This window comes from Epinephelus moara, chromosome 23 (genome assembly GCF_006386435.1).
Source record: "Epinephelus moara isolate mb chromosome 23, YSFRI_EMoa_1.0, whole genome shotgun sequence".
NCBI classification, from domain to species: Eukaryota; Metazoa; Chordata; class Actinopteri; order Perciformes; family Serranidae; genus Epinephelus; species Epinephelus moara.
In genome coordinates, this window is record NC_065528.1 from 27,036,888 (window position 1) to 27,062,928 (window position 26,041).

General features: G+C 44.0%; 1 protein-coding gene across 1 annotated transcript in view; it reads left to right on the top strand.

The window, feature by feature from the left end:
• Positions 1–467: 467 nt before the first annotated feature.
• The window catches only part of syt1a (synaptotagmin Ia), a 297,749-nt gene continuing 272,175 nt past the window's right edge, over positions 468–26,041 (top strand). Inside the window, exon 1 of the mRNA XM_050036768.1 lies at positions 468–561. The gene's annotated coding sequence lies outside the window, so the exon portion shown is untranslated. The remainder of the gene's footprint in view (positions 562–26,041) is intronic.

Genomic DNA, 26,041 nt, shown 5'->3' on the forward strand with positions numbered 1-26,041 from the left:
AAGGCATGTTAATGTGTGTAGAAGGGGTCATCTTAGGTTACACGCCGTTGCCCAACATCCTTGGCGTCTCCCCACTACCCAGCCAATCACAGCCAAGGACTCAGTGATGCAGTGCCCCTCTTACTGGAGGGATTCCTAGGAACTGCCGCGTGACGACGCTGGCTTGAACAGCCCAGAGTCTCTCCTGTCTCTCTCACACCTCCTCCTCCTCCTCCGCCTCCTCTTCTCTGCCCCCAGGTTTCTGTCTCCCAGCCGTACACGAGGTGCAGCCGCCACCTGTGTTTGAACAGAAGGTGATCTAGCGCCATCCACTCTGCTCCCACAAGACTGGCTATATAGACGGCAGACAGAGTCATCATCCAGCCCTCTTTCTCTCCTCCTCCCTCTCTCCTCCAAACCAAGCTCCACCTCTCACTTTCCCTCCTTCTCTCTCTCCCTCTCTTTCTCTCGCAGCCTTACACTCATACACACACTCTCTCTCTCCAAGACTCCCTTCTTCTACTCCAGATGAGCGTGCCTCCTTGTCAGGGTGAGCAGATTCGGAGCTGAAGGTGTTGCCAGGTAAGAGCGCACATTTCCTCTTTGGGTCAGCCCAGAAGTTACAAAGAAACAGGGTGTCCCTTGATTGTTTGTGGGTGGGTTTTTTTCGTGGCGGTGTGTGTGTTGAAGTATTGGTGTCTCGGTGACATAATCAGGAAGGGTGGGTGCTTTGAGGGTGCCACAGGGGAAGTGCACTTTGCTACAACTCCCAACCCCTCTCCGCCGTGACACAATTTTTTGGCGCCTGTTTTTGCCGCGCCTTTCATCGCCATGTGCGCCTTTCAACGCCTTTTGTGTTTGCTGGGGGAAACTGCTGTAGGTACAGGGTGGAACGCAGCTGGCAATATCAGATCAACGTATAGAGCATGTCTCATTGCGAGGGGAGACCACAGTGTGGATGTGGGCGGATGGAGAGACTAGGAGAGAGGAGAGGAGGGGAGGGGAATGGAGACGGAAGACGAGCAGCTGCTTTCATCCCATGGAAGCTAATCCCTCCGTTTGTTCACCTCTCTCCATCAGATAAAACGGGCCGGCTGTGGCTCTGGTGCCCTGTGTTTTTTTTCTCTCTCTCTCCACTCTCCTCCATCCTTCAATTGTGATGGGTTTATCTTGGGCAGGGAGGAAAGAGGCAAGCTATTGATTCGGAAATGAGCTGTAATGCTATTTGAAAAGGGAACAAGACATCCCTCTCTGTCTGTGACTTTTCTCCTACACGCTTTTGTTCCTCTCTGTACCTTGTGCTGATAATCTATTAGACAAACTCACCGCTGATAATGAATTCCTGTAGTCTTTCTAAGCTCATGAATCTATACAGTGAGCAGATACAATTGAAAAACCACTTGACTTGCATATGGTACAATATCTCAGCTATTTTTGTGATTGGCGGGAACCCCCCGCGCTGTAAAGGAGGCTTATCACCTCCCACAGGTTCACTGATAGATTGCCGAATGGCTACTGCACAGTGCACACGGAAAAGAAACGGCTCCTGGCTCTCGGCAAACATGTCAAGCATATCCGTGGTGATTGTAGCGCGGCTTCGCTGACAAATAAGGTACCGTCAAAAGACTGGGGCGGCCTATCACCTCTCGCCTGCTCCCGGATTACCTAATATCTGAGGAGGCAGGTTCAGCCAATGCAACAGGAGAGAAAGAGAAGGGAGGGGAGGGGAGGGGAGTGGGTTTAGGGGGTTGCTCAGGTGTTGCTGTTTAGCCTAGTGCTCGGAATACATTAGCCGGGAAGCTCCCGTGTGTCAAACTGTTACCAGGTGACAGAGAGAGTGAGAGCGAGGCAGCACTCCATGCTTCCCACACCCAAATCTAAATGACCCCTCAGCTCATTTCCCAAGGCAGAGCTTATGTTTACATACTCTCTGGGAGCTTCTGCAGATGCTCCATTTCATAAGCACTAACTGAATCAGACAGGCTGAGGCTGTGTCTGCACTGATGGATGCAGCGTGGACTGTTGGCTGGCAATCACTTTTTGAAACAGGTAGGAGATATTTTCAGGGTTTCAGGGAGCCCTGACTGAGTGTAGTCATGGCACAGGGTGCTATTTGAAATTGTGTGATATGAGTTTGGGGTCAGGATTACAGCTGCACCCAACCCAGAATGATGCCAGTCGAATTGGATTTGGTTGTTCAACACAAATATTTGACTTCTCATTCCTTTTCGAATAGAGTTTAAGAATTTACTAAATGTGGTTCGGTGGGATGTTCAGGGTGGCAGCAAAGTTCACATAGTAAACAATAGGGATGTTCCTGGTGACTAATTTCCCTGTCGACTAAATGAAAATTTTAATTAAGAAAAAAGGAAAACACTCAAACAGTCAAAATTAAGCACAATTTATTAAGTATTTGAAACTTTGTCCCAAAAATACTGTGTGCATTAAGAGCCCTTTGAAGCCTTTAATCACAATCTTCAACAACCATGTCAGATTTTAAATGCCGCTACGAGACACTTTGCGCCATGCGGTATGAATGTGAAAATGACGGCAACTCAGTCAAAAGTTAACCACTAAAATAACATCTAAAATACATAAATAGCCTCTGAAATGTGGGGCACATTGAACCTTGCAGATTATCTTTATTTCCCATCGTGCTGTTTTAAAACTCCAGTCTACTCGAGCATTACTGCGGGGGAGGGCGACTGCTGTTTGACGGCTCTGTAGCACCCACTAGTGGCGGGCAGCTGCATGACAGTTAAGCGACCTTGTACATGAATGAAACACTAATTGGTTTAACCGACTAATATTTCTGGTCCCAACTAGCGAGGGGGCGGCTGTTAATTGTTTAGAAGACTAATCGCGCGCATCTCTAGTAAACAAGCCCTCCAAGCTAATGTGTGCTAGCTACGCCAACGACGGCCTGGAAATGTACAACATTTTTGTTGATATGTAGATATCAAACAAAGCCAGACACTGTATCGTATTAATTTGTTGTGGGCTGTGAATTCTCCACTTCTAAGCAGATGGCGGAAGAAAACGTTATTTCAGAACCTGACCGGGCAAAGCCTCCATCAACTTAGACTCACCCTGGGTCTGGGTCGGCAGCTGCCTGTACCAGAGAGCAGTGTGAAAGCGAGAAGCACTCAAGGGGTGTCCCGAATGGTTTATGGCTTCTGAGCTTAAGTGATAATTACCTGCAAATATCCGAAGTTTTGCAATAGGCAACCAAACCCGACACTGCAATCAGTGCCACTGCATGTGTGTGTGTGAGAGAAACAGAGTGGGGGGCACATGAGCTAGAGGTTGCCTCGAATCTCGGTCGACAAAGGGGTGTCTGAATCAAATCTTCGACTTTCAAGGTGCAGCAATGAAGTGCTAGAGAAATTGTGAATTCCTAATTTTGGCTCTAAAGTCTCAACACGTCATCTTCTGATCTTATTTACACCAAGCTTGAGAGGGCGGGGGCAGATGTTGACTCCCAAAGTAATCAAGTGGCCAGTCAGCTGTCGCCCGAGGTGTTGTCATGTTTTATCAGGCTTGTTAAGCAGCTATTAATGAGAGATAAAGGCCCAACGTCCCAAACCTGGTGTCCAAGCAACAATAACCTTTTGTCTGGTTATCTGGGGCGAACTTTTCAAAAAGCCAAAGGCAAGGATAAAAGGGCGTCTGCCAAGATTGCTTTACATTTGTCTGAAGCCTCTCACTTATGATCAGTTTAGTAGAAGATGGATGGAGGTGAGGGCAAAGGAAGTGGAGCCAGGGAAAAGCAAAGTGTACCCAAAGCAGCAGGACGGCAAAAATAATGAGACGGGTGTTTGTTTCTTCTCTGGATAGCAATGCAGAATGGATGCTATAAATAACATCTCTCTTATGATTTGACCTTGGGTGGCCATTTGGTGGTGGGCGCCTGTGAGTAGGGATGTGACCAGATCAGTGACACTGTCACCACAGAGACCGACTCATGCTGGTGGAGATGGATGCCTCTGGAGTAGTTTCCCTGCTCTCTCTTCTTGCTGGGCTTTTTCTCCACGTCCAAATACCTCCCTATATCCATCATTACGATCTTCTCATCCTTGTGCCCTCATCCTGTGGAGCTGATTATTGATTGACTATTAATTACAGCCCAGTCATGATCACTGTGTCACTGCCACAGTAGGTCAAATACATCGATTGAACACTGTAAAAATATATAATGCTGCTTAAGCTAATGTAGTATGCAGTCCAACTGACCTTGTAATGAGAAACACCAAAAAAAACCCAAAGTCAATCATAGATCAATCTGTCATACAAGTTTCGAACTGCAAATGTTCAGCTGCAGAGGAGAGAAGCAGCTTTCAGTGTAAAGCAAAAACTGATAAGAAACTTCATCACATTTCAAATATACTTCTTCTGTCATTAAGTATGAAATCTGACTAAATTAACTCACACAGTTTTTCGATTCCTCCAAGTAAACACGACCGCATACAGTTTTCTATTAGCCGTGTTTGTTTTCTTCATGGAACTGAAATATTGAACACTGCCCGTTAGCCAGCCAGCGTGGCATCACAGAGTGAGATCATTTTCTACAATGTTGTTTTGCGAATTAACCATGCCTTCAGTGTATGTACATTAAATATAGGCTTATGCTTCTATGTGCCTTCCAAATCTCCTCTCAAGATATATATGCAAATCTGCAGTATCCAATCTAGAGTGTAGAGTTTGCTCACATAGATTGCTTCTCAGGGTCAAAACAAGCGAGGTTGTTGTGAATATTTCACACTGTGACTTATCGGTCGAACTCAATTAAATAAACAAAATTAAAGAGAGCGAAGTAATTCAGCTGAATTGATTTTTCTGACAGTGACAGCGTATTATTTTCATCCTGATGCCAGACATTTCAATCATACTGATGATTTCTGGACAAAATCTTATTAAGTGCTACATGACGAAGCTACTCCAACACACTTTGTGGAGAATTAAGATTGATTTTTTTGGCAGTATCTCTTGGTTCTTGTAGCACTTGGGACAGAATAAGGGCCTGTCTATATGTGTACAGATATTTTTGAAAACGGATAGTTTCCAAAGGTCAACATGCAAGGAGAGTTTTCAAAAGAATTTTCAAAACTCTGGACCATTGACTTTATGTATTGGTGAACAAATGCTCTCTACTTACTCCCACTGTACAGAAGTGAAGTGAAAATGTTCTGGATGTGGTTGTTGCCATCTTGCTCTGGTGATGTCATTTGGAGCCAGACACTGCTCAGTAGCAATCTCTGCGGTATCAAGTTTTCCACAGAAACACCTCAACATAAAATTACCTTAACTGAGAGAAACCATCTTTGGGAAAAAATTATTTGATGTGTACTTTGAGTTTCTAGTTTGGCCCATGTCTCATCCACTAACATAGAGAGGGTGGCCTTTATGACCTATACTGCAGCCAGCCACCAGGGGGCGATTGAAATGTTTTGGCTTCACTTTTGGGGAGTTGTAATGTTTTCCATTTTTATACAGTCTTTGGAGTCGACATATGAAATGAAGCTTTTAGGAAACTATGATGTCATATAGGGCCATTGTTTCTTTATGTAATTAGCATTAGCGGACTACTGATTTTTCTACGTTTCGTTAGCACAGTGTGGTCTAATAACTACTTTGCACTTTAACTTAGTATTGATGTGCCGTTTGACGGATGAATGAAGGCGTGTGCTGCGCCCAGTATTGTTTGGGCCACCTCTTTTGTGGTTTAATGTCCACCAGATGTGACGGCTTTGGATCAAGCCTGGTCAAACCAGCCAGTGGTGGCACATTGTCAAGAGTTAGATTGTTGTCAGTAGGAAGTGGGAGGAAAACTTTAGCATGTCTAGAGCATCACTCATATCTTTGAGTGAGCTCCTTCGTCCTTATATCAAACGATAATCAATGGTGAAGAGATCTCCTGTGGGTGTTTTTGGAAAGGTAACGTTAGCCTGCACACTTTACCACCTTTGTGACAAGACAAGACTGCCTTGTAGTATGGATGGAGATTTTTTGTAAAGGGAGGGGATGTGGATTTCCATTCTGGATATGTGTAGACAGTGCCTCAACCATGTCGAAACAAATTATGAAATCTTAAAGTCTAAAATGGCTTACGTTATCCATTAGGATTCAGGGTAAAATACGAATCCAGCACCTTGAATTTCACATTTTGCTTCTGAAAATCATTTTCCTAAGACCACCCTGAACTCCATTATGTGTACAGTAATAAGGCACTAATTGGGGAAGCTCCTCCTCGTAGCTCTTATAGCTAGGCTAACTGGTATCAGTGTTGTTTTAAAGACCTGACACTGATAAGCTAATTATCTTGGTCTAAGTCCTGAGTTGAAGCTCAGTGTTTGACGAGGTGTATAGAACTCAGGACTGCTTGATCTCTGTAGACCCACAGAGATAAGACTCAGATTACATGATCAATCCACATGCACACATGTACTCATTCTATTGACAGAGTTAAACAAAGACACATATATGTTCTTATAAAGGAAATTCCATTAAAGGAGGTAGTTTAATCATCTCACAGCAACCAAGGATGAGACCCCAACTCTTGGACATTTAATACAATTCCAGGGACGAAAGATGTCAGCAAAAATAAAAAACAGCATCTCCCAAATGTCAACTTGAGTCTTCTCTGCTGACTTCATCATGCAGCATATTTGACAGCGTATCACATGGTGTAAAGCTGCTGAATTTAACAGAGCATGAGCGGGACCTTTTCTCACAATGCAACAAAGCTTATGAGGGTGTTTTCATTTGTGCAGAGGAACCACAGCATTGTTTGGTGAGCGACAAAAGCCCATTCTTCCAGCTGTATGCCACTGCATTTAAATTCATATTTATCAGCTGCTGCTCGGTCAAAACAGTCGCTGTTAAGTCACAGTGAGTCGGAAAGGATCAGTCCCCAAGTCTGAACAATGTCTAATGAAGCCAGTCAAAAAAAAAAAAAGTCTGTGTTGGATATGTCTGCCTCAGTTTGCAGATTCAACAACAGTCTGCTTAATTAAATATACATAAGTGAATGGCTTCAGAGTAGTCAGAGAAAATTAATGTTACAATGACTTAACTTAGATTTCTCTTCCCAGGGAAAATCCTCAGAAAAAATAATATTACTGGATGTTATTAACTTTGACTGCCTGTCATAAATGTACAATAGCCTGTACAAAGTGTATTTATGGAGGCTTTATTTCATGGCTTTGTCATGACTGTCTGGCAGAGAGATTTTCATTTACAGAAGTTATCTTGGGTGTCCACGTATAGCGACGGTGGCGGAGGGGAGGTGTTTCATTGTGATAGGTAAGGACGAGAAAATGATTTTATGGCAAAACTTCCAGTCTGAGAGCTGTAATTTTAAAATCCCCTTTAGGGGGAAATTGCTTTTGCCCTCCTACAATTTTTTAATATCCTGATTCATACTTAGGGCTGGTAAAACGTATCACCTACCCATAGCATTTCTCCTGCCGCTGCCTGAAGGTGCTTTGTGGGGAAGTTATTAGAGATTAATACCATCTGGGTGTGTGGGACTGCAGAGGGACAGAAGCCTTGCCCCGTGTGCTCCATGTCTGTCCTCCTGAGCCCCCAGCCTCGCCTCTACATAGTGGGCGAAACATCCCCTTTGCCTAATGAAAGACTGTATTAATTATTACTGAAGGGCAAGCAGCATAAAAAAGAGGCCCTGGAGGACATTTTTAATGTTTCATGAATGTAATAAGGTGTTTAAAAAAAAAAAGGCCATCCTTCTGTTCCCATGCTTACCTTAAACGCTCATGCACATCCACCCAGCCCTAAAGACACATGGGGGCATCCCATGATGCACCTGCTCAACATGCTGATATCAAGGCAGCAGCCTCCACTCACTCACTCATGATGCTAGCAGCACCGTTTCATGTGTGTGTTAGACGTACTGGGCTTTCCTCCAATTTCATATAAATCCATCTGTGTCATTATTTGATGCTCACAGCAGCATGCGCAGTCTAAAGAGCATGAAAGTCCACTCAGGGTGGGCGGCTGAGGTGGGTAGGTCCAACAAACACGAGAATTTGACCCAGGAGAGTGGTGTTCAAGACCAATCAACAACAACATCAATTGTGGTGTTTGTGCCATTTAAAGCCGGGTGTTCTTTTAGCGACATGTGGCTGCCTTTCCAGACGCATTTGTGCCACTCAACTTCTGTAATCTTTTTCTAACCATGACCAAGTACTTTTGTTGCCCAAACCTAACCGCTGACCCCTTCTTACCACCAAATTTGTGCCACTCAAAAGCCGGATGTTCTTTTAGCGACATCTGCCATCTTTTCCTAATCATTACCAAGTAGTTTTGTTGCCTCAGTCTATCTGGTGACCCCCTCCTTTCGTGATCTTCTCCGAACGCCTAACCAAGTAGTTTTGTTGCCTAAGCCCAACCTCTAAAAGCCTTCTTACTGCCACGTTTGTGCCACCTAAAGACAGGTGTTTCTTTAGTGACATCTCAAATGTTTCCTCAGCCATAACCATGTCGTTTTGTTGCCTAGCCTAACCTCTGAAAGCCTTCTTACCACCACGTTTGTGCCACTTGAAGAGGGGTGTTTCTTTAGTGACATTTCCAATCTTTTCTCAACTGTAACCGAAGAGTTTTGTTGTCTAAACCTAACCGCCGACCCCTTTTTACTGCCATGTTTGTGCCACTTTAGCGATGTCTTCGATCTTTCCTTTACCATAACCAGGTAGATTTGTTGCCTAAACCTGACTGATGACCCTTCCATCTGCGATCTAACTCCCTAACTATAACCAAGTAGTTTTGCTGTTTGAATCTAATGGCGGGCCCCCTCAGTCTGTGATCTTTTCTTAACCATAACAAAGTAGTTTTGTTGCCTAAACCTAACCGCCGACCCTTTCTTACCACCGCGTTTGTGCCACTTAAAGACAGGTGTTTCTTTAGCGACATCTCTGATATGTCTTTAACCATAACCAAGTAGTTTAGTTGCCTAACCTAACAGCCAGCCCCTTCCATCTGTGACCTTTTCCTAACCATAACCAAGGAGTTTGTTAGCTAAACCCAACTGCCGACCCCTTCCATCTGGGATCTTTTCTTAACCATAACCAAGTAGTTTTGTTTCCTTAACCTAAAGACTGACCCCCTCTTACCGCCCTGTTTGTGACATTTAAAGCCTGGTGTTCTTTTTGTGACGTCTGTTGTCCTTTCCTAATCATAACCAAGTACTTTTGTTGCCTAAACCTAATAGCTGACCTCTTTCATCTGTGCTTTTTTCCTCACCTTAACTAAGTAGTATAGTTGCCTAAATCTAACCACCGACCCTCTCCCTTTGTGTTTCTTTCCTTACCATCACTAAGTAGTTTTTTTTTTTGCCTTAACTTAATCCCCTTCTGGGGCGTCAGTGGCTTAGTGGGTAGAGCAGGCGCCCCATGTACAAGGCTATTCGAGGTTCGAGTCCAGCCTGTGGCCCTTTGCTGCATGTCACCCCCCCCCCCCCCCCCCCAAAACTTACCTGTCCTGTCCATTAAAGGCAAAAATGCCCTAAAAAATATCTTTTAAAAAAACCAAAACTTAATCCCCTTCTTAACGCTGCGTCAAGATACAATGCAAAAGACTCCCCTCAGCTTTATTTCAGGAACGCCAACGGCTTCTGCCCAGCTGGCAAAATATGAGGAGCAGGGATGAGATCACGTTGAAGGCAGTAGAAAAGAAAATAGAGGAGAGCGTGGCACCTTACCTCCAGGGTAATGTCAGTAATAACCTAACCAACTGCTGTTCTTTGTGTAATTGTGTTTTTGGCTCACATTGTTCATTTTTTTTGTCCGAAATGATTAGATTAGAGGTGCTCCACCATGGTCCCCTGTTGATTTAGCCTCTCTGTATTAAGTGTAAAGTGTCAGTATGGAGATGAGCCTGGAATCCAAATTACTAGTGTCAATTCTTCAGCCTACCTCCCATTCATAAGTTTGTAAGAGCAAAACGGCTGCAATTTTTGGTGTAAATTAAGTAATGTGGACCGACTGTTACAAAGTGGAATGCATCAAATGAACAAAATGACACATTCACAACTCAACGCCTCATGCTGAGTCTTATCTAAAGGAGAAAAGGCTAATTGTGAGTTTTACAGCTCGTACAAGCTCACAATCCTCCAGAGGCTCCGTCAGTGTCCCCAGAATATGTCAGCACGACGAGGGGAAACAGAAAAAGCTGCGTCCAATAAGTTGCCTCTTGGCTCTGCTTACAGTTTACTTGCTGCTCCTGGGCGCCCTCGGAGGATGCATGAGTCATAAAGCAACACGACACCCTGGCAGTGTGTGCAAAATACACGGACATGATGGGATAAAAAAAAAAGCAATTAAAGTCAGTGTCACCCTGCACCGCCCTGGCCGTGACACAAATGACCTTGGTGGAATTTTAAACGTGTCACGATAAATTCAACATGTGCTGGAAAGCTTGAATAGTTGTCACAGATATACAACTTACTGCCTCTCTCACTGTCAACTGAGTTCACATTGGACTGAAGAGAGCAGCTTTCTCAAGTGAGTCTCATGGCTGCATGTTTTTGCTACCAATCAAGGTCATTGCATGCTTATTAAATTCACCGTGGATGGATTAAAAAGAGTAAATGAACAGGCACAAAACACACCGTTACAGCCTTAATATTTTCAAGTGACCCTACTGTGAAGATGATTTAATTCTTCTCTCTAATACAGCAAGGCAAGAGGGGTCATTAGCTGTTGAACGAGTGAGTCCTTGTGTCCCTGTTGGACAGGAACCCCCCTCCTACAGTGTGGCTCAGCCCTGCTGTGGGAAAGAGATTGTGCGGGAGTGATAAGGAAAAGGCATTCCTCCCTTTCACCCCACCTTTTCTCATCTCTGGCCCCGGCAATTCTCCATTACTGTTAGTCGAGCGGCATGTGTGCCCTCCGCTGCCGACCGCCACTGAGATTTGTCTCTGATGCAAACATCCTTGTTTGTCGCCATGGCAACCAAGTCTCCTGCCTGCTGTAGGTTGTCATGCCAGCCGCCTCCCCCATGCTCTTCCTCACCCATCAGCCACTGTACTGTACATGACACGTGTGAGCGTTGTACATCGCTCTACGTGATCCGTCTGGTTATCTATCATAAGCTGCTCTCATTACGTCGCACCGCTGTCCCTGCTCCTTCTTCAGGGGGTCCCCTTTTTAGATAAAAAAAAAACCCAAAACATGGTATTACACCCTCAACTACAGGAATATTTTCATTTGAGGGAACTGCCAACCAATACAGCAAGAGTAAATTGCCGGAATAATAGCACAACCAGCGAAAGCCCACAGCTCAAAAGACGGGGGGAGATATAACAGCAAGTGGCCTCAATTTCCACTTCTCTTGTTTACTCTACAAACCAATTCATCCTTGAGAAATGGAGCGGTCTTGACATGTTTGGGGCTCCCGTGAAGGATGATGCAAATGTGGAGGCATATAGGTCCGTGCTGTGCGGAGTTCATTCTCAAAGCGGAGCATCTTGGGGGGGCAGACAGCGGCCTTTCTTCCAAAACATGTCCACCCAGTCAGACGAAAAAACACTCATTACCACAGCGCCACGGGGCCAACCCGGCCCACTTGGGGATAATAACTAGGCATCTGCTTAAATTTGATATAATGCTGGCATACTGGGTAGTCTGGGGTCTGCGATAGTGGCAGAAATTATTGTGGTCTCTTAAGCTGTTTGACTTCCTGCTCTTTGCTGCTTAAGCTAAAGCATCTGAAGTGATCCCTGCTCAGTTATTCACACCAGAGGGTTTAATGGGATCTTTACAATGAAGCCTGAGGTTAAACTTTACAATATTCTGAGAGGATGATTGCCCATATTTACTGCCCTGTAGAGAACGGAGAGCTTAGACTATTGTGATAATGGGTGACTTTTTTACCCTCCGATAGGCTGGGCTTGAGGCTTCAGGAGCCATTTTTGCTGCTGGTAAAATTTCAGAGATTACATTTGCTGTTCCTTATCTCCTAAATTAACTCATTACCTTGACATCCTGCTTTCCCTCGCTGGGAACAGATTGGCCTTGAATTTCTAATGAAACATGGCTGTCCCTTCACGTCCCATACGCACAGCGAGATTCTTAAACTCTCAGGCCTGTACTTGCCATTGATTTCTACTCCAACGGCCAGATGAGTAACCTTGAGGATGGGGGTGTAAACATGAGAAAGAAAGGAAGACAAGCACTGGGGCAAAAATATAATGCCTTCTATGTCAGTTCCATCAAACTGGCAGCGTGATTTTTTTGTTTCTTGGTGACAAAATCATCAAAACTCTCCTGAAAAATGGACTCGGTGCCGTACAATTGAAGAATTTTCCTGACTGTCAGGTCTGTGTCTGTAGTGTGTATCTGGTGTCTCTGTGTGCACCAGTAATACAGTGCTTTTGGCCAGCAAATTGGTGAGCAAATTTGGTTTCTTGGACGTATTTGCTGCAGTTGGGGCCTGGAGGTCAAGCTGTCAAACAATATTTTCATTATTCAACTGCTGTAGTATCTCAAAATAGGTTCCTTGTTGGCAGCCTATACTCCAGGAGGGGTGTCAGGCATATGTAAGTATCTCAAAATTGGCTTGAGAGATACAATGTGCAAAACATTTCCCATAAAGTCGACCATGGTTACTCTCTAAATTGGGTTCAATCAGACCAACTAGGCAAAACATTTCAGTCCTGTCAATCACATCCTTTCCTTGAAGCTCACACTAATTGCATATGCAAATTGCCTGAGATTATGAGTTTGCACCGGCTGTAGGGTTTGGTGATTGCGAGTTGCGATAATGATGGATTTCCTCACATTCATTTCTTAAACGTTGTTAATGAAGAGGCAGCCACTTACAAATGTGGATTATGCATGCATTGTGCATTGCAAAACAAACCCTGCAAGGCTGTCGCCGTTAACAACAAGTATTCCAATTAAAAGTGGTACCCAGGCTGAATATTATTCAACTTTAATGCCGCCAAATCACAATAAAGGTGAAATGACTGTTAACACCAAGATTGGCTGATTATCCCCAAATAACTGGGACATTGTTTCCAGAGAAACATGTTGATTGGGTTTTTCAAGTGTAATTTTTTGATGCTTCAGGCTCCACAAACAAAATGTCTTTCACCTTCATTGTGTTAGGTTAGAGGCAGAGATACGAGGGGTGCACGATTGTGAAACTTCGGGCTGATACTGATACTGCTGTTTTTGTTGCTGTTGTATTTTGTTTTTGTGGTTATTTCATCCCCATTTGTGCCAGGGAAGCAAAGTAATCTTAATTATAAAAACATAACGAAACTGTTTTAAAGTCGTGTAGGGCTTCATCATACTAAAAAAAACTGCGTGTCTTCTCTGACACCTCGATAGTGAGTTTATTGCATCCATTTGTACTGACAACATCCTTGGGAAGATGTTTTCTATCGTCCCCAAGACGACAGGATGATGGCTGATGTGAGCCATCACATCACAACAGTGACATCACAGAGCCCATTTACCTGACAATCATTGTACTGTTGTTGAACCTGCTCATTAGTTTAAGTTTGTGGCCGTTAGTCTTGAGCCCTGCTTTTTAGTCTGTGCAATACAGATGTGACACAATAGATAAACATCGGCCACTGTCATCGGTCAATGTCATCCTATTTGCTGATGACAACAAAGCTTACATCAACCAATACTGATGTTGAATGAATGAATGAATGACTATTTTGAACCAAAAATATATATGTAAAAAGACAAAGACAAAGATAACAGTGTCCAAAAAGGAGCAGGTAGAAGTAAAACTTATATGTCCCTACCCCTTTCTTACATTTCTTCGTTTAACTCGTATATTATTGCAACAAATTACCGAATTTTCAACAAATTCCCAACAAAACCCCAAATTGTAAAATGATTCACCGCTACTTAATGCTCATTTTTACTGAACAGAGCTTGAATGCATCATAATGTTACTCAGCGCAACCTGTTTTAGCTGTTAGTTCTGGCCAGCGGCTGCTAATGCTTTTCATCAACTAGCTCTCCCCCTGCCCCCTTCAGCACAGATTAGTTGTTCACAATGTGGCATTATCTGTTCGTCCTGGAAGAGGGACCCTTCCTAAGTTGCGCTTCCTGATGTTGCTACCATTTTTTTCCCCTGTTAAAGGGTTTTTTGGGGGGGAGTTTTTCCTTATACGCTGTGAGGGTCCAAGGACAGAGGGATGTCGTATGCTGTAAGGCCTCTGAGGCAAATTGTGAGTTGTGATATTGGGCTTTATAAATAAAATTGAATTGAACTGAATTTTAAAAAAATCAGGTCCGTCTTCCACTGCGTTCTTTTGTGCCGAAGGCATCCCAAATGAAGATCTCTGTTTTTCCCAAATATGTTTTCTGTTGTCACCTAGATGATGAAACGCCGTTGTCTTTAGCCCCTCTTTTAGCCTGACACAATAGAAAAACATTGGCCACTGCCATCGGTGAATGTCCCTTTCTTTGCCAATAGGCCGATGGCAGTCAACAAGGTGAATATCCGCCAGTAACAATGTGTGATGTGTTAGGCCTGGGACGATCAGCGATCAAATCGTATATTGGCGATTGGAGGGTTGCCAGGCAATTTGCTGGATATCAAGGCGATTTTGAAAAAACAAAACGGCACTCTACCGTGCATTAAGAGATGTTTTTTTGGGAAATACATGACTGTCAGAGAAGCCCCGTTTTCAAACAGACCTACAATCCATCTCCTCTCTCTCTTCTCAGCAGAGGGTGCCCTGTCAGCCCTGCGCTGACAGTGACAGGGCACATCTCTTTGATCCGAAGTGACACAGCCCGTTTGCTCATGCTTCGGGGCCGTTCAATAGAGTTAGGGATGGGCAGCACAAGCAAAAACACTATTCGAAAATCATGGCAACTATTCGTCAATTTTTCGAATAATCCCCAACCCTCCCGGAGCCACGCAAAAAGAGATCCATTCATCGTTAAAGGGCCGAACATACTCGGGCGGAACGGACTCCGTGGAGGTCTGCACGGACTCAAAACGGACGTCCGCAAGCCCTGTGCGCGCAAAGCTCAGATTTTACGACCGCGCCACGCACCAGTGACTGCTCGGCATGTATTTTTCACATCGCAGGGATTTTTCACGGATATTTTTACAGGAAATTACAACGCGGAAGTGCGCTCGACTATGAAAGCCCGAATGACTGCGGACATTCCTCGCGGAGTAGTAGTCTCTGCATGTTTCTCCTGTTTGTAGAAGAGCATCAAACTAGCTGGTAGCCCATCTCACACCGCTGTAGCAATCCTATACTGCCCTCGTGCGGTTAGGAGCTGAATTGCATGTCAAATAAAGGGGGGGGGGGGGGGGGGGGGGGGGATAAGACGGCGAATAGTAATAGTCGCATTAAAAAATCGATTTTTCAAAAATAAAACGACTATTCGAAAGCGACTTGAAGTGAGGAGGAGCAACACGTCTCCGGCTTGTCAGCGCCGGAGACGGTGACTTTTGCATGTGATGCAAAATATTAAAATAACGTCATTATAACACAAAAAATATAAAAATGCGGTGGAGATGTGGTGTTTTTCTTTGCCACCAAAGCCACAGCGGTGTCAGTGTCGGCTGCCATGCTGACTGGTAGTGATCGACGTAAGACACCTGCCAAGGCCGTAACCCCCCACGTGCCAAGGACGTAACCCCCCACCCCACCCCGCGATTTAATCGTGTATTGGCAATCTAGAGCAATGACAATCCACAATATGAAATTTAGGGGCAATCGCACAGCCCTATGGTGTGTGCTGCATCCCTGTTAGATTCCACTTGGGGTGAGTTAGTAAATATAATTTGGTTTGTGTTTGGGTGAACTGACCCTTTAAAGTCTCCATGGATCACTGTCTTTCCCTCCTCTGGAACTTCTGTCATCCTCTGGCTTTGGATTATTTCCGTTCTGTGTCCAGTCTACTTTCTCTGAAGGACAAAGAGTGACAGTGACCACGGATGCCGATGGAAATCTTTTGGTTATTTATAATCAGTGCCAGTGGGGGTGTGGGGAGATTAAAAAGGCAACCATAAACTCGGAAAACCAACAACAGGTTACAACCACAGCAGTTGCAGGGGAGCAACAACAAAGGCAGCCGAAGAAATATGAGGATTTAGAAGCCATGTGATCAAGTTGTGAGGTGCAGAGATCCTCTAACAAGCTCAGCAAGCCGACTTACTTTGAAAAGAGCTGACAACACGTTAGCACAGAGATGGCAACAAAGAGCCATGAACTAGAAAAGCAAAAAGCTTCTGCAGGAGGCAACACAACCAGTCATTTGATTTTTTTTTTTCACCAATACCAACAATTAGACTGAGTCAGCCAGCAAGACTATTCACACTGCAGTTAAAAATCAATGACGCGCTTTGTGTGTTCCACATCTCTCTACAAACATGTAAAGGCTTTTTGCAGGGGACAGAATTATCCTCCAAAACTTAAATCCTTTTGATATATATAGAAGAATTTGGACCTTTTCACCGTGTAACATAATGAGCCGTTTTATGGCAGGACCACAAGCCACCTTGGCTCCTCAGAAAAGGTGCTGAACCTATTCAGTGGCAGCAGGAAGGGCAACTTCTATGTCAGAACTTCACACAAGCACACACAAACATCCTCGCCCCGCTCAGCCCTGCAGCACCCTTGGACCTGCTCACAGATTATGAGAAGCTTCAATCAATAACTCCAGAGCCTATCCTCCCACTCTGGCTGGCCAACCCGCTAAGAGCCCCCGCGGGGCCTGAGCAGCAGACAAGCTCAGAAAAATATCCCCGCGCTGGCTGTGGACCTGTAACAGACACATGTTGCTGCTTTGAATCGATAGAAAACTTAGTTTTATGGAAGTGTAAACACAACATCGTCCGCCGTGGCGAGCAGGCCGGAGCTCATTATCATTATGATATGCTCAGGGGCTGTTTGCTATGCAGATTTGGGAGGAGCAGGTGCAGTGAGGCATCACAACCACTAGATACTGCTGTAACCTGAATCTGGCTGTCCCTCTGGAGAATCAGACATGACATTCGGCGGGCACCAAGAGCCAAGGCTGTGTTGCGTAACAGACTCTCGCAACAACACCTTCATCTGTTCATCTGTAAATACCCAAGAATCAGACAAACAAGGATAGCTCAGTGAGGCTGCACGCTTTGTTTCTTATTTGAGAAAGTTGACAAATTATCAGCACATAATTAAATGTCTCACATTTTAGTTTTTCGATAACTTGTGGACGAGCTGCTGAGCGTCAAAAGCTGCATCACTGTCGGCACATTAATTTCTGAAGGGCTGTTAACATCTCTTAATTGGCCTTAGTTCCACATTGGTGCACATGGATTTCAATTTTGCTTACACAAATTTCATTATAATTTAAAAAGGCAAAATGGAGATACTGTGCTTTGATCAGCAATTCGCTCCTGACCAGCCGAGCAGTGAAAATTAATTGGATATGTTGGGAATCTTCTTTTTGAAGAAGCTTTAAATCCCAGAAATGTGTCCTGTTTGGCTGAATGTTCTGTCCTCTCAGTAGTCCCTTGTTGATATTTGCAGTTTATGTGATTGTGGGAAGCTGTGTGCTCCGCTCCCTCCGCTCCCTCACCCTCTTTTCTTGCATCCCTACTGGAAATCACCAGTTGCTGATTGCCCCCGAATCTCAGAGGTGTGCCAGTAAATGATGTTGTCTCACTGTCTCTGTCTGTGTACAGTAAACACAGTCAGTGACTCATGACTCCATCCCAAGCTTCGGGGTCACTACATACTAACTGGCTCTCTGTTTACCCTCAGTCTGCCTCCTATCTCCGGCACTCCTCTGTGCTGTCTCTCCCCCTGTCATTCTGTCCACCAGTCTGGCTCTCTGGGTATAATCCTTTCTCTGGGTGCATATATAAAGAGATTCAATGGAAAACACACAGCAACAGGGCAGCGCCTGGTTCATCGAATTTGCAGGATGACGAGCTCCAAATTAGAGCTGCACGATATTGTTTCTTTTACTGTTATCGTAAAGACTGACAGAGCCTTTACCATCAGGCAGGGTCCAACAATAAAGACTGCCTGATGGCCTTTGGGATGGGAAGAAGTTAGACTGGGCCAGTGCTCTCTGAGACTTCCCTCATCTTTCCCGTGTCAATCCTAAAACAACATATGAGTTGAAAAGTAAAAGAGCATTCATTGTGCTTTGGAGAGGTATATATGAATGGGTTAAGAGTGATGACTCCTGTTGTAAGAGTAGTGTAGCTCCTTTGGGGACTGCATAGCAATTGAGACGGAGAGAGTGGGGGTGGATGTGTTTAGAGCAGAAAGGAAATTTACAGTGAAGTTTTTAAATGGTAGTAAATGTACAGTGCAATGAGTACACACTGCAGCTAGACCTGCCTCCATTTCCACTGTGAGAAGTTGTGGAAGGTACCAATGGAACCGTGCCGTACCGTCCCCATGTTTGGTCCCCCCTCTGTTGTGGTACATAGCACACAGATCTGGTACTAAAAGGTGGAGCTGTGAACACTGCAGTCTGATTGGTCAGTAGAGGACGGTCACTCTGCTCAGGGCTGAGTTGTGGCTGGTTTTGAGGCTCATGTAACCTCTGTTCATACTGTGGAGAGTTTTATTAGTAAACTGTAACTATAAAATGAAAGGATGTTTTGCTGCCTCTCACAGCAGCTGGAGTCGGAGAAAAAACTACTGCCGGCAAACGTTAACTTGTAATTTTACTCAGTGCATGAGTTGATGACGTGAAACCATCGACACACCTTAAATTTCACTGTGACAACTTTGACCATCACTTTAGTTTTTATATGACAGACACTTTTAGTAATGAGTGGATCTTCAAGCATTTATATACATGAATTTCAACTGGATTATGTGAACTGTATATATTCTAATCCTCACTCAGAGAAAAAAAAGCATCGTGGATCATCGTTCCTGTGGGCTCCAGCAACACTAAACCCCTGAGCTTGCCTGAGAAGGACTAAATGCACAAACCTGCTATATTTAAATATCCCATGTAGAGAGACTCTCACTGCAGCCTGTTATATTTTGTTCCGGAAATGTCGGCGTGCAGCCTCGTTCTGTGGACGATAAACGAGGTGTAGACTGATAAAGGAGGAAATACAGTGAGTGACAACAACCCCGCCCACATTTAAGAGCACTGTTTGTGGTGGAAACACTAGGGTCTAGGTACCATGTCTGAAGGGTAACTGTTGGTTCCAAAGGTACCATACTGAAAGTGCACCCTTTCAAAGAGCAATTAACTTTTAATTCTTGGGAATATTCAGACACTGAAATTAGAATGTGAAAAAATATTTCACACATTTTTAAAAAAAATAGTTAACATCTGTTAAAATATTTGAGAAAGTATATATAAAATTATAGTACCTTCATCGGAGTAGCCCAAAATTACTCAATTTGAGACTTAATGCAAAATTTTGCCGACAAAAATCAAAACCAAGTGATGCCTCTTGCAACTTATAGTGAAGCTTAGTGAAGCTCCTGAAACTCCACAGTTACCTCTGTAATCCAGCCGTTGTGCTGCAGTCGGCTCTCGGGGATGGACGGCCTGTTTGCTGGTGGATTCATGGAGTAAAACTGAAAAACAACGCACTCTTTGACTCGTTGCTAGGGTTTGGCAAGCTAACAACTTCCACTCCAAAAGTGCAGCTGCAGGCTACCGGTAAGCTACACTGTGTCGTCTTTTGAATGGTCTAAGTAGGCGTGGATGGAGGCATTTAAGTTTTGTAAGTCTTATAATGGTGGGGAAAAAAACTTGCTGATTACTGTGGCATGTATAGACACTTTGCAAGTCTGTGTTAAGAACTGAGTCCACTTTGAAACCTGTTTATTTATCGCAAGTAATATTGTTACTGCGATATTCAGCAGTTATCGTGTGTTGCATATTTTCCTCATATTATGCAGCCGTACTCCAAATAAATACGTTTAAAGCAGGAAAATAAAAAGGTGCACCACAGAGTATAATATCATTCATTTAATGGCTGTTAAAATTGTCCCACAGAGGCTAAATTATTGTTTCCTGCATTGACCTGCCTCACCAGCCCTCCTTTGATGTGTGTTTGACACGATTTGTGAGCTCGATGTTGTGCCTCAGAGGCATCATTGCAGACTTCTCTGAATGCCTGGAACACAGCCAGATCTGTGTTAATATAACAGACATAATATTTATTGAATATCACCCAGGTTCGTTAACAGAGTTTGGATCATCAGGGGGTCTGAACAATAACTGAAGAGTCAGTGAATCCTGTTAATACCTTCCTGATTCTTGTGTTTCACATCCTTCACATTAACCAAATAGACCCGTTTCTCTTGTAATCTTATTCAAAACAGGATTTGGTGTTGCTCAGAGGCTTAAAGGGGCAGCGGCTCCCGTAATCTGATACAGCCAGTGAACTAGTCTCTTAAATGTTGAATCGATATGCAGCTAAATACGCTGGGTCTTGGTGGTGTGCCAGCATGTGGATCAAAATGACTCCTTGCCTGTTGATAAAAATAACCTGATGCTCAGTTTGTCTGTGTATAGCTGTGTTTTGTCCTATTTCAACCTTGGAGGAAGTGCACTACTTTCTCACTTCGTATGAGGCCGACCTCCACAGGCCTGGAGATGCCGTCTGTCACGGAGAGGAAGTGTGTTAATGACATGGTGGGATGATGTTACCAGTGATAAACAGCCCTGCTTTACAATGCTAACCCCCCAAACACGCATTTATTATCTGTGACTCAGAGCAGGTGATGATATAATGCCTCTATATAATGTAATATATGCATACAGATGGGTCACAAATTAATGAAAAGGCTGAATAAATGAGCGCAGAGACATAATGAATGCAGATGCGTCTATACAGGGCACAAGGGGTCACTTAATGGTTTGATGAGTATGAAAATGATGTGATCTCAACCTAGTCAAATACACGTGGGAGAATTCAGCCCGACGTGTTAGACAGTGCTTTCCACCACCATCACCTAAACACCAAATAAGGGAATATCACAGATGGTTTTCTTGTCAATCATTGGATATTTTGTCTTTTCAGACCTTTAAAAGGTCATTTAATATGCCGTGGAAAAGAATTCAGTTGACAGACAGGCAGGTGCAAATGGTGATTATTGGTGACAGGTGGACATTATGTCTGTCACAACCAAAAAGGTTACAAATAATTTATTTAGAGGGACTGTGGTGCTATTTTTATCTTCTATAAACTATTGTATCCTCAGCATTTTCTTGCTTCTTGCAGCAACTTGTGGGTGCATATATCCATGTGGAAACCGGTTTAAGTGAATCGTGTGTCATTGAAAATACATTCAGGGTTTAAAATGATTAGCGCCACTCATACGCAGTTAAGCAACTATCTTTACTTTAAGCAGCCAGAGTCGGGGACAGGAAGGGTTATAAATTCAACACCCACAGACAAGGGTGCGCCAATCAATTGGCCAATATTCGTTCTAAATAGTTTGAAGGCGATCAGATGATACAAAACATGCGACTTAATTTCTCTATGCTCTGCTAAAATAGCCTCACTCATCTGGGGGTTCAGACAAGGCATGTGAAACCTCATTAGCGTAGGTTAGCAAGCCCGTAACTTAGTGCCTCTCCCTACGTGTTGCATTAGACGTGAGAAATGTACCTGGACTTCCCTGGGTGACTGTGTGGTTGACTCACCACCAGGCCACTGCTCTCGCTCCTCTCGACCAACTCGCTCTCCACTGGACACCCCTTGGGTGCAGTTCTGTTTGTCCAGTCAGCCAGCTCACTCCTCTTTGTGGTTGTTCAGAGTGAATGTGTATTTACATGGATGATTTGTGGTGGCGTGTCAAATGCTTTTTCATTCTCTTTTTTCTTCTGAATGTCTTGCGTCTGCCGTCTTCCTCGTAGTGTGCCCGTTCAGCTCAAGGGCCTCCCATACTCTCTCCCCAGGTGCGGCTAATAGCAGCTAATGAGTCAATGCCACCAATGCCCAAGTGTGATATACCTGCCTCTACCACACCCACACCTACAAGTCATTAAACTACCATTAAAGCTAACATAACAGTTCATGGTTTATTACTAACCTGACGTCTAACTCACCTTCCTGTGCCAAGTGCAGACACACCATCGCTCTTTCCTCGCTTGCCACACACACACTACACTGAACACTTCCATAGAGGCTGCCATACACTCTGTTGTTTTCTGACAAAGTTTACATAAAGCTTTGTTTTGTACTGAATTGTGCCCACACAACTGACATGGCGTCTTTATGTAGACCAGCTCTGTCTCGTCTGCACTTCTTCAGGATTTGAGTCTTTTTGTCTCCGGACTGGAAACACAGGCTTGATTAGGGGAGACTGGGGACAACTTTAACAGTCTTTTGGTTTTGACGTCATCACTCAAGTTTCTTGCCTTTGCCACCTTTTTCTCAAAAAACAACAACAAAAAAATCTGAAAATCCTGGATGTTTTCTCTTCAATAAATCAATAAACAAAAACTCTGAGCCTTTTACATGATGCTCATTTGGGTCAAGCAGCTGCATCACGTTTGTGCCTTTTGGCAAACAAGACACTCCCCTGCACACCCAGCTCAAGTCACTGTGTTGCAGGAGCAGAGTCAGATTCAGCACCACAGCCTACAGGACAGCTCCCTCCTTCACCCACAGCAGCAGCAGTCCAGGCTGAGCCTCATTGCTTCAGCCGACTTCACTGAAACTTTCTCATTATCTTGTGTAATGAGTTGAGTGTATAGATGCAATGAGTCCCAGACCCCTCCGTCCCCGGGGTGGCTCCTTCTGTCCCACCATCAGTCAGGGAGTCAGTGTGTCAGATGTTTTATTCAACACAGCTGCGTGTATTTTTGGCACCTGGCTGCCTCATCAGAAAGGAAAGAGGAGGGGGGGGGAGTGTGTTGTGGGTCTTCCAGAATGGGGTCACGATTGCTTCATGTTTCCAAACCTGCCGGACCACCGCAGGCTAACATCAAACAACCAGAACACCTGTTTCCAGACAGAGTTCCTCGTTCAGCCGTTGCTAAGATGAAAGCACCAGGAAGTTTTTGACTGGGGGGAAATTGCACCAAGATCAAAGATGTGGCGTTGTTTAACTGGCGGAACAGAATGGTTTTAGAATGGTGAATGTTTTTGGGGTCTGCGTGTGAAGTTTATTACAAAGTAAGACAGCTTGGCTGGTGACGCAGGGGACAGGTGGCCCTCATGAGGCATCAAAAGCTGCACTTAAAGCTCATTTTATCAAGTGTTCTGACTAAATGATGTGGTCTCTGTGGTGTAGAAAACAAGGGGTACTTCAGCAACTTTACAATTGATGAAAGGATATTGCACAGACTGACTCGAATTGTTTATGGTTTGATGAGGCAAGTCTCAGGCTCCAGTGATCATGATTTTATTAGTGCTGGCAACAATGACCTTTGACTGAACCAAATACATTGTAATCATGTCTTGTCATGTTTTTAATCTATTAATACCTCCGTGCCAGCGATAGATAAGTTATCTGTCCATCTGTCTGTCTATTCCCAATCTCATGAACGCTATATCTTAAGAACCCCTTGATTGAATGTTTTCATATTTGGCACAGCTGTACACAAGGAAGAATTGATTACATTTTTGTGGTCAAAGGTCAAGGTCACTGTGACCTCGTGTGACTCTTTCTTGTGAATGGAGTATCTCAAGAACGCCTTGAGGGAATGTCCTCAAATTTGTTTATTTACAAGGTTCCGTAATGAATTTGTGAGGACCGAAATTGTGTAAATAAAGTGAGTACACACTTTTCGGACAGACAAAAGACATTTTAATTTTTATGCCTCCGCGCTGGTGATAGCTGTGGCTGGAGGCATTATGTTTTTGAGTTGTCCATCTGTCTCATTTTGTGAATTTGATATCTCGAAAATGCCTGGTGGGAATTTATTCAAATTTGGCACAAATGTCCACTTGGGCTTAAAGATTAACTGATAAGATTTTGTGGTCAAGGGGCTCTTTGACCTTGCGTCCATCTCATTCTTAGGACTTCCAAATCTGAAGAATGCTATGAGGAAATTTCTCCTAATTTGGCGCAAACATCCACTTGGACTCAAAAGATTTGTTGTAGGAGTTGTAGTCAAGGTACAGTAGCTGGCATGAGCTGATCCTAGAATAAGAACTGCTGCCTTTCTGGAGAGTTGATGTTTATTGTGGTTATGAGCTCAAAATATTTTCAAAGCAGTCTTTTAATTCTGTGAAGAGTTGGAAAAATTACAGATCCCTTCTCTTTCGTGGAGGAGCAGTCTCAAAGCCCCACAGCCCGATGCTGAATTCTAAAGCCATAGAAATGTCAAAATTTCCATGTTGTCACACATAGAGAGAGGCAGACACTGGCTGGATTTCAGGGGCATGTGTTTGAAGTGTATACCCCCAGAGAGAGGTGGCCCTCACACTATCTTTCATTTCCCTTTTTTCACTTTGTGAAGATATCAGCAGAGTGAAGAGGAGCCAGTGAACCAAGAACAATATACATACTGCATTACCACACCTCAGGTGGATATCGCCAACCTGCATTCATGACCAAAAACTGAAAGGATTTCTACAATTTGCATGGTATCTTCCCAAATGCAACGAGAAAGGGAAAATGCAAAAAGAGTACGTGTGCATACTCAGTGATGTTGCTACGTATGTGTTCTGCATCCCTGACACAAAATTCTGAAAGGACGCAATAAACTAACTGTTGACCTATTGTTTTCCCCGTTGATGCTACACTGTGAACAACAAATCCGTGTTGAAATCATAGCAACAGCAGCGACGTGTGACTTTACTTATTTTCAGTGATGTGGGCCTGTCCTTTTACTTTTGTTTGAAGATATATTGTCCCAGAAATAATTGACCATTTTATGTCACTGATATAATGATATCATTATGGTACAATACCATAATGTTGCAAGTACGCCCTTTCAAAGAGCAATGAACTTTAACTTCTTAAGAATATTCCAACAGTAAACAACAAAATTACCGACCTTTCATAGGAGTCGCCCAGTACTACTCAGTTTAAGACAAAAATTTGGCTGACAAAGACAAAACCAAGTGATGCCTCTTGGGACTAATGGACAAGCTTAGCTAAGCTCAGGCAACACTGCAGTTACCTCCATTATGGTGGGGTGATTTGGTGGTGGATTCACAGAGTGGAGGATGAAGTTGTTGGAGGGTTACACTACAAACAACGGACTTGTGGCTTGTTGCCAGGGGTTGGCATGCTAGCGACTATCAGGACGGGCCTCTTCCACTCCAGAAGTACAGGTTCAGGCTAGCAGTGAGCTACGCTGTGTCATCTTTGATGTGTTGAAGTTCCTCTGAAGAGAGGAAAAGAAGAATCCTAGAACCCTGCTATTTATTCTGGCATCATGTTGGCTTGCCTGCCTGCCCTCTCTGACACTCTGTTTGTCACCAGTGCAGCATGGAGGTCCCTGGGGAACGTTTGTAGACAATCTCCTCATGTATTTAGGCTGATAAAATGTACCTGAATTCATGAGTATGTTGGACATTAATACAGACAGTCCGGTAATCCTTTGTCCCAATGTCTGGTGACAGCAGATGCTGTATTGGCTCATGTTGATGATGACCTGACTACGCTTACTATCCAGGGGATGAGCCTTATGAAAAAATGTCTTAACCAGCGCCCACCAAGTTACTACCATCTGCACACGCTAAATGACTGGTATAGGTCAGAGGTTTTGTTCGTAGTCTCAATAAGTGAAAGGAAAACTTTTTACAGAGACTATATATCCTCCTGAGACCCTGTGTCCTCATATGAGGACATCACATTTTGGGTTTACTTGACCTTATACTTCATTATACCTAGGGATGCACTGAATATTCGGTAACCGAATATATTCGGCCGAATATTGCAAAAAAACAAATACGCAAAAAAATTCGGTATTCGGTGGAATAACTTAAAAGCAAGGCCGAATAATAGCGGTGTGTTTTGATAACGCAATCAAACAGCGTGCCGTGACGCGCAGAGTAAAATGTCGGCAGTGTGGCGATCCGTCCATCACGGCACTCGCATTTGTGACTAAAAATAGTTTTGAGCGAGCAAAATAGGCTTAAATCATTCAGCACGCTGTGCGAGCAGCCTACAGAT